We start from the raw sequence: 8,735 nt of genomic DNA, 5'->3' as shown, positions 1-8,735 counted from the left end.
GTGACACTGAGGTTTCAGTGCAAGCAACTGAGTTCTGTGTGCAAGTAATGGAGTGTCTGCTCCACCTCCCAAAGGAGTGGAGCAGGTTGCACATAGGTCTCGGACAACATTCCACTTAAATTGTTACCTTGGACTGTGTTCATGTGTGCCTATTACAAGGCGTTAAGGAAAGGGTGTCTGTAATCTTCTGGAGCAAAGAAAATGGAAAGAGAAGCCAAGGTCATGACTCATAATTCACATCCTAAAGCATTCCACGTTTGGTTTTCCCCTGCTTCTATTTAAATTCCTTTTTTTCAGTCTTTAGGTCTGTGGCAATAGTAGGTTCTTTGACAGAATAAGCAACCAGCCACAAGGGCAGGTTAGAATTTGTGTGTTGTTCTCAATACACTTATTTCTGGTGAGAGACTATTAGGGTTTGTTCCTCCTCTGAGGGCTGAAAAAATCCAAAGTCCTTATTTGAAAGTACTATCACTGCTTGACAGGTAACAGATACATTCTAATTCAAGTCACTGCATATATATTGCTTGCTAAAGATTCCCTAGCCTTAAGCTGTGGCAGAGGTAGGGCAAGAAGGATGCCAAGTGGAGGCCTGAGCTCTTTCTAATGCTGCTCTTAAAAAAGTGGATGTGCCACTGTAATACTGGTGGACAAGAGTTTGAGAAGAAGCAAAAGAGCCTTTTTGTCACTTGGCTTTTCCAAGGAATGGGTATAGAGCTTCCTAGCCTGTGCTGCAACTGAAATGTGGGTTGTCATTTCAGTGTGACTCAGAGCAGTTAGCAGGTCTCAGAGTGTCTCAGTTTAGGCAGGACACTGCTCTTTGCTGTCTCCACTGGCTTTGGAACATCAGTTAATTGTTCTCACAGGAACTAAAGCTCTAAGTTGCAACAGTTATCTTTAATGTGTCTCATTACATCAACTACACCAATGTAAAATAAGCCACTTGCTGATGTAAGTCTCAAGTATTTCTTCTCTTTCATACAGAGGTAAACACTTGAAATGAGTCATTTGGTTCTGTCAACAGAATATATGTGAATAATCCTGTAGTTAAATGTGGTGTCTAAAGATAGATACTGAGATGTACAAAATCATTACAGTCCCAAATCTCCTTTGAAATCAAAGCAACTGATCTGCCTAAATGTATTTAAGGATGTGACGGGAGGTTCATACTCCTGTGTATGACTGGTTCTCAGACTTCAAGCTACAAAGCCATGCCCAGAGATATCCCTGGCTAGCTGAGTTAACACCTCTGCTTCTGTAACTGGTCAGCTCTTATTTATTTCTCCTTTAAGAAAAGTGAAGTGACTCTCACTGGTGGTGACCAGATTGCCTCCCAAATAGGTAATATGAGTAGGATGGGATTAAGTATTTTTACAAGAGAGCAGAGAGAAGGAAAATCTCTTGACTAAGAAATTACAAATCGAGTATTAAGGATTCTCACATGACTTACCCATCACACTTTGATGTTAAAGCTGATGTCAATACTTTCTTCCATGATGTGGTTCAATTTCAGTGAAGGAATCACCCAGTACAGGATCTGTAAGCTCACCCTGTGGCAAGAAGAGGTCTAATGTGAAAGCCCCACCATTTATTGGGCATTGAAATAAAATGGGTTCTTTTGTAGACAATGTCTTTGGGATGATCTGATTGGTTTAGTGCAAGCAGTAATTGCTGTTTGATACTCAGTGTGGTAGCTGAGCAGCACTGCTCAGCATATTTCATAACACACCACTATCAAAAGGCACTCTTGCAGGTGCCTCTTGCATGGCATGAAGTTAGGCAACTCCTAGCTACACTTGTTTTCTCAAATTCTAAAAGCCCCCAGATTTCTAATGTGCACAAATCAAACTTTATAATCATGAACACTAAAGAGAAACTCCAGAGAGAGCCAGACAAGCTTGGAAAGTGGCCTTCCACTAGCTCACATGGTTCAGCAAGGCCAAATACAAGGTCCTGCACCTGGGTCAAGGCAATCCAGGTATCAGTACAGGCTGAGGGATGAAAGGATTGAGAACAGCCCTGTGGAAGCCTTGGGGATGCTAGTGGGTGAAAAGGTAGACACGAGCTGGAAAGGTGCTTTCACAGCCCAGAAGGCCAACCATAACCTGAGCTGCATCCAAAGCAGTGTGGCCAGCAGGTCGAGGAAGGGGGGACCCTACCTCTCTAATCCACTCTGCAATGAGACCCCACCTGCAGTGCTGCACCCAGCTCTGGAGTCCTCAGCACAGGAAAGACATGGACCTGTTGGAGTGGAGCCAGAAGAGTACACGGAAATGATCAGAGGGCTGGGACACCTCTGCTGTGAGGACAGGCTGAGAGAATTGGGATTCACCCTGCAGAAGGCTCCAGGAAGACCTTACTATGGCCTTTCAGTACTTAAAAGAGGCCCACAGGAATGATGGGGTCAATCTTTTTCAGCAAGGCCTGTTTCAACAGGACAAGGGCTAGTGGCTTTAAACTACAAGCAGGGAGATTTAGTCTAGATAGAAGAAAGACATATTTTACAATGAGGGTGATGAAATACTGGCACAGATTGCCCAAGGAGGTGGCAGAAACTCTAGTCCTCAAAACATGAAGTCGAGGTTATTTGGGGTGCTCTGTGCAACCTGATCTAGTTGAGGATGTCCCTGCTGACGGCAGGGGGTTAGACCTGATGACTTGTAAAGGTCCCTTCCAACCCAAAACATTCTATGATTCTCTCCTCTCCCACATCCCACTCTGTGTTAATGAGAATTTTATCAGACTGAAATCCTCAGCACCTCAGTGACAGAAATGTTCTCTTCAGAGCTCTTGCTTGTCGTCAAAGCAAGACAAAGCCCACTTTAAAGACAAGAGCTTGCTTACTTGAGAAGGAGAAATAACTGCTTGTACTTTGGTTTTAAACAAGAACCATTTTGCCTTTCTGCTGCCTTTTGGAAAGTTCTTTGGGCACACAGAATAGTGCCAGGCTGTTTCACATTCTCTCTCTCTGCAAACTCTTTGTCTTTTCCACTTCTGTTGCCTTAACTTTCTTATGCATATTGTTTTCTATTCATTTTCTCTCATCACTTCCTCTCCATCCAGTCTACAGACACCCTGTTTCTACACATAACTTTTTCAGATTGTGCTTCCTTTTTCTGTTGAGTTCCTCTGCCCTAGGAAAAAGTGCTTTCACCCACAATCTGTGAGTTTAAGGAGAGCAAAAATGAGCAGATTTGAAAGCCCAATGGGTTTCAATTATCATTTCTCTGTCCCAGAAACTGATTATAAACTCTCTACCTGTACCTACAACTATCTTGCTACCTTTATCAAAACCCCTCTGTATGCAGCCTTTATATACATCAATAAATACCCCATTTTTTGCTAGTTTTTGTGCATAAGCTACTATATATACACTCAACTGTCAATCTTCTTTTTTCCTCTATCTGTTTCTATGTGTTTCTGGGATAAATGCTCATAGTTTCCACCTAAACAAGTTCCATCCTTGTCTCTCTTTTCAGCCTATGTCTGGGGCTAAACTACAGCAGTTGTTCTACCACCCGAGGAAGAGAAGGGGAACTGGGAACAGCTGAGGAGACATGTGGCTTGAAATGAAAATGGATTTCCATGAAACAACAGAACTAATACCCATGCCAATATAAAGTACACAAAGTTATACCCGGTCCAGAAAAGGAACAGCAGTCACACTAATCAGGAAGGCAAACCCCAGGAGCAGGAAAAGGAGCAGGGGCAGAAAGAGCCCTGGAAGAGATGGAGCTCAAGAAAGAGACTCCCATGTCCTCAGCAAACCTCCCCTTTTATACTGAGTGTGACATTTCTGGCATGGGATATAACTGTGTCCAACTGAGTCAGCTGTTCTGGTTGAGAGGCCTGGAGCACAGCCCTACAAGTTGAGGCTGAGGGAGCTGGGGGTGTGCAGCCTGCAGAAGAGGAGGCTCAGGGCAGAGCTCATTGCTGTCTACAACTAACTGCAGGGAGGCTGTAGCCAGGTGGGGTTGGGCTCTGCTGCCAGGCAAGCAGCAACAGAACAAGGGGACACAGTCTCAAGTTGTGGCAGGGCAGGTCTAGGCTGGATGTTAGGAGGAAGTTGTTGGCAGAGAGAGTGATTGGCATTGGAATGGGCTGCCCAGGGAGGTGGTGGAGTTGCTGTGGCTGGAGGTGTTGAAGCCAAGCCTGGCTGGGGCACTTAGTGCCATGGTCTGGTTGATTGGCCAGGGCTGGGTGCTAGGTTGGACTGGATGATCTTGGAGGTCTCTTCCAACTTGGTTGATTCTATAATGATGCTTGTGTATTTTGCTCTTTTAACTCAGTCCTATCTGATAGCTGTTGTGTGCTCCTTTCCATCTCTTTTAAAGGTCCCACATCTGCAGTTCCTTGTGAAATTACAGAAACACAGAATATTAGGGGTTGGAAGGGCCTCAAAAGCTCATCCAGTCCCCCTGCAGAGCAGGATCATCTATACCACATCACACAGGAACACATTTGGGCAGGTTTTGAGTATCTCCAGAGGGGAAGACTCCACAACCCCCTTGGGCAGCCTGTTCCAGTCTGCCCAAGAGGTTTAGGTTTGTTTTCTAAAATGACATACATAGACCACATGCAATGCTGAATTCAGCTGAGTCTATGAAAAAGGCCTGGGTGTACCTGGTGTAAAATACAGGAGCATGGCAAAGGTTGATGTGTGCCTCGAGGAGGTTTGATTTTGGTTGAGAACAGCCAGTAATTTGATCTGCACGATCCGACTCTCCTTCCAGGCAACCTGTCACAAGATCAGAGGGCTTGCCCTGAAGCTGTGCCAGGGGAGGTTTAGATTGGATGTTAGGAAGCACTTCCTCACCCAAGTGGAAATTAGCCACTGGAATGGACTGTCAGGGAGGTAGTGGAGTCGCTGTCCCTGAAGGTGCTTAAGGAAAACGTGGATGTGGCACTCAGGCCATGCTCTGGTCGATGTGCTGGTGTTAGGCTGGATCTCAGAGCTCTATTCCAGCCTCAGTAGCTCTGTGATTGTTATGCGGCCCTGCTCCTCACCATTTATCGCAGTAAGAATTGCCCAGGCTAATGAAGGACGCATTTCAGCAACTGAGAGCAGGTCTGCGCGGTCTCCGATGGGCGCCCGGCCGCTGGCCGGTCCCGGGGAACGGCGCTCGGAGCGCCTCGGGGGCGGGAAGCCAGCCCCATCTTCTGGGCAAGCGGCATGCTGCACCGCCTGCTCCGCTGCACCGCCTGCCCCGCTGCACCGCCTGCTCCCCTGCGCCGCCTGCCCCGCTGCGCCGCCTGCTCCTCTGCGCCGCCTGCTCCGCTGCGCCGCCTGCTCCCCTGCGCCGCCTGCTCCCCTGCGCCGCCTGCTCCCCTGCGCCGCCCGCTCCCCTGCGCCGCCCGCTCCCCTGCGCCGCCCGCTCCGCTGCGCCGCCTGCTCCCCTGCGCCGCCTGCTCCCCTGCGCCGCCTGCTCCCGTGCGCCGCCCGCTCCCCTGCGCCGCCCGCTCCCCTGCGCCGCCCGCTCCCCTGCGCCGCCTGCTCCCGTGCGCCGCCTGCTCCGCTGCGCCGCCTGCTCCCCTGCGCCGCCCGCTCCCCTGCACCGCCCGCTCCGCTGCACCGCCGGCGCGGCCGCTCCGGCCAGCACAGCCTAGGGACCGAGAACTGGCGCCGCAAGCTGCACTTGCTCCGGTCGGCCGCGCTGAGCCAGCCCAGCAGCTTAGAATCATAGAATCAAGCAGGTTGGAAGAGAGCTCCAAGCTCATCCAGTCCAACCTAGCACCCAGCCCTAGCCAATCAACCAGACCATGGCACTAAGTGCCTCAGCCAGGCTTGGCTTCAACACCTCCAGGGATGGCGATTCCACCGTCTCCCTGGGCAGCCCATTCCAATGCCAATCACTCTCTGTGAAGAACATACTCCTAACATCCAGCCTAGACCTCCCCTGCCACAACTTGAGACTGTGTCTCCTTCTGTTGCTGGGTGCCTGGCAGCAGAGCCCAACCCCACCTGGCTACAGCCTCCCTGCAGGCAGCTGCAGGCAGCAATGAGCTCTGCCCTGAGCCTCCTCTGCTGCAGGCTGCACCCCCCCAGCTCCCTCAGCCTCTCCTCACAGGGCTGTGCTCCAGGCCCCTCCCCAGCTTTGTCGCCCTCCTCTGGACACGTTCCAGTATTCCAACGTGCATGTGCTACATGATATACACGGAGTCTATTCACCAAATCACAGAATGGTTTGGGTTGGAAGGGACCTTTAAAGGGACCAGTGAACAGTGACAGCCCCAACTAGATCAGGTTGCTCAGATCACCATCCAACCTGCATCTGCAGAGGAATGACACCAGGCACCAGTACAGACTAGGAGTCATCCTGCCTGGACTGCAGCCCCATGGAGAAAGACCTTGGAGCCCTGCTGGACAGCAAGTTCTCTGTGGAACAGCAATGTGCCCTTGTGGCTGAAAGGGCCAACGGCATCCTGGGGTGCACAAACGAAAGTGTCCAGCAGGTCTAGGGAGGTTCTCCTTCCCTCTACTCTGCTCTGCTGAGACCTCACCTGGAATACTGTGTCCAGTTTTGGGCTCCCCAGTTCAAGAGAGACAGGCACCTGCTGGAGAGAGTCCAACAAAGAGCCACAAGGATCACAGGATATTAGAGGTAGGAAGGGACCCAAAGAGATCATCAAGTCCAACCCCCCTACCAGAGCAGGACCACACAACCTAGCACAGATCACAGAGGAACACAACCAGACAGGACTTGAAAGTCTCCAGGGAAGAAGACTCCACAACCTCTCTGGGGAGCCTGTTCCAGTGCTCTGTGACCCTTACAGTCAAGAAGTTTCCTCTTGTGTTGAGATGCAGCCTCCTGTGCTGCAATTTACATTCATTGCTCCTTGTTCTATCACAAGGAGCAAGTGAGAAGAGCCTGTCGTGTTGTCCTCCCCCACCCCTGACCAGCCCTCGGGTGTTTATAAATGTTTATTAAATCCCCTCTCAGTCTTCCCCCATGAAGAGAAATTGAGAGACCTGAGGCTGGTGAGTCTAGAGAAGAGAAGAGAAGGCTGAGAGGAGATCTTACCAATGTGTTCAAATATGTGAGGGGTGGGTGTCAAGATGAAGGTGCCAGGCTCTTTTTGGTGGTGCCCAGTGATAAGACAAGGAACAATGGGTACAAGCTAGGACACAGGAGGTTTCACCTCAACACAAGGAGACACTTCTGTATGGTGAGGGTGGTGGAGCACTGGAACAGGCTACCCAGAGAGGTTGTGGAGTCTCCTCTGGAGATTTTCAGGGCCTACTTGGATGCATTCCCATGCAACCTGCCCTAGCTGATCCTGCTTTGGCAGGGAGGTTGGACTCAGTGATTTCTGGAGGTCCCTTCCAACCCCTAACGTTCTGTGATTCTGTGAAGGGTAGAGATCACATTTCCTTCCCTTTTACACTGAGATTGCATTCAGCTGTAATTTATTTGCAAGAAACAGCTCTGCAACTTTAAATGCATACAGATTTGTGTAGTGCTGTATTCTGTAGAGCCTTATCCTGGCACACATTGAGAGTAGCATGAACGAGAGAACACCATTCATACGGACACGATACACAAAAGGAGGAGTAACCCAAAAAGTCTAACCTTAGCTTTAGAAGGCAGAGCTTTTCTAGAACCAAAGCAAATGTTGATGTTCATTTGTATTTTTAAACAGCAATTCTGAAACCTGATGAATAAAATTCCTAAAAGGAACTATTCTGAGCTTAAATTGGCTGCACACATAAAGTGTTGCCAGTTTGAGGCAAGTTCTGTTAATTATTTCAGCTGCACTACTTAAAAGGGGAGAGAAGCTGCTGTTCTAGTGCTATATTGAACTCGGCCCTGTGCTAGAGAAACGGGGAAGGAAATGCTTGTGGTTTTCAGTCTGTGATATGGAAGCCTAACCCCATCCCTCATGATGATGGGAAATCCCAGCCACTAGGTAGCGAGTGCAAAGCGGAGCGGGCGGCTGCGGGCTGCAGCCTCTGTCACCGACTCTGTGGGAGCTGGATTTGATTGTGCAGATATGTTTTGACTGGTAGTTTATTTAGTTAACACGGCTAATTCCCTTTCCAGGATGAAGGAGAAACTCTGGAATCGTCATCTTGTGGCAGCGAGCCCACAAAAGCGTGTCCCCTGTGGGGACGGGCTTTGATTTTGAGCTCGCACCTTATTAGCGACTGGCGTGGCTGCCAGGGCTGTGACTTCATTCTCACAAGCCTCTTTTGCTCAGGAATACCTCATGAACTGCTCTTGAAAGCTTCTTGCCCTGGGCAGTGTTACGTCTTGCTACAAACCGTGAGGCCAGGGGAGATGCAATGGGTGTGTTGCTCCTGGAGTGGAGCAGCCATGAGGCATGGGAATAGATTGCTCAAAGAAGTTGTGAGTGTCTCATCGCTGGAAGGGTTCAAGGCCAGGCTCTCAGCAACTTGATCTACTGGAAGATATCCCTGCCTATGGCAAGGAGGCTGGAACTAGATGATCTTTACTGTTCCTTCCAAGCCAAACTCTGTTGTCATTCCATGATTCTGACCGCAGTAATGCTGTTGTTTTTTGAAGGGTGATCAGAGTGCATCAGGTATGTGGCAAGACACTTGACGAGGACAATGGCAGCTGTGAAAGTGCAGGTGAGGTATAAAGAGCAGAAAACAACACTGGTCTGCAAGAAGTGTTGCTCTTGCAAGAGGAAGACACTAACTAATAGCCTGAAACCAGCTCATAACTGACTGACTGACTGCAGATCTCCCAGAGGTTATGGTTAGGATGATTCTG

Source organism: Pogoniulus pusillus, chromosome 32, assembly GCF_015220805.1.
Source record: "Pogoniulus pusillus isolate bPogPus1 chromosome 32, bPogPus1.pri, whole genome shotgun sequence".
In the NCBI taxonomy this organism is placed as follows: Eukaryota; Metazoa; Chordata; class Aves; order Piciformes; family Lybiidae; genus Pogoniulus; species Pogoniulus pusillus.
The sequence above is the reverse complement of the archived record's forward strand: the minus strand, read 5'-3'. Positions refer to the sequence as shown.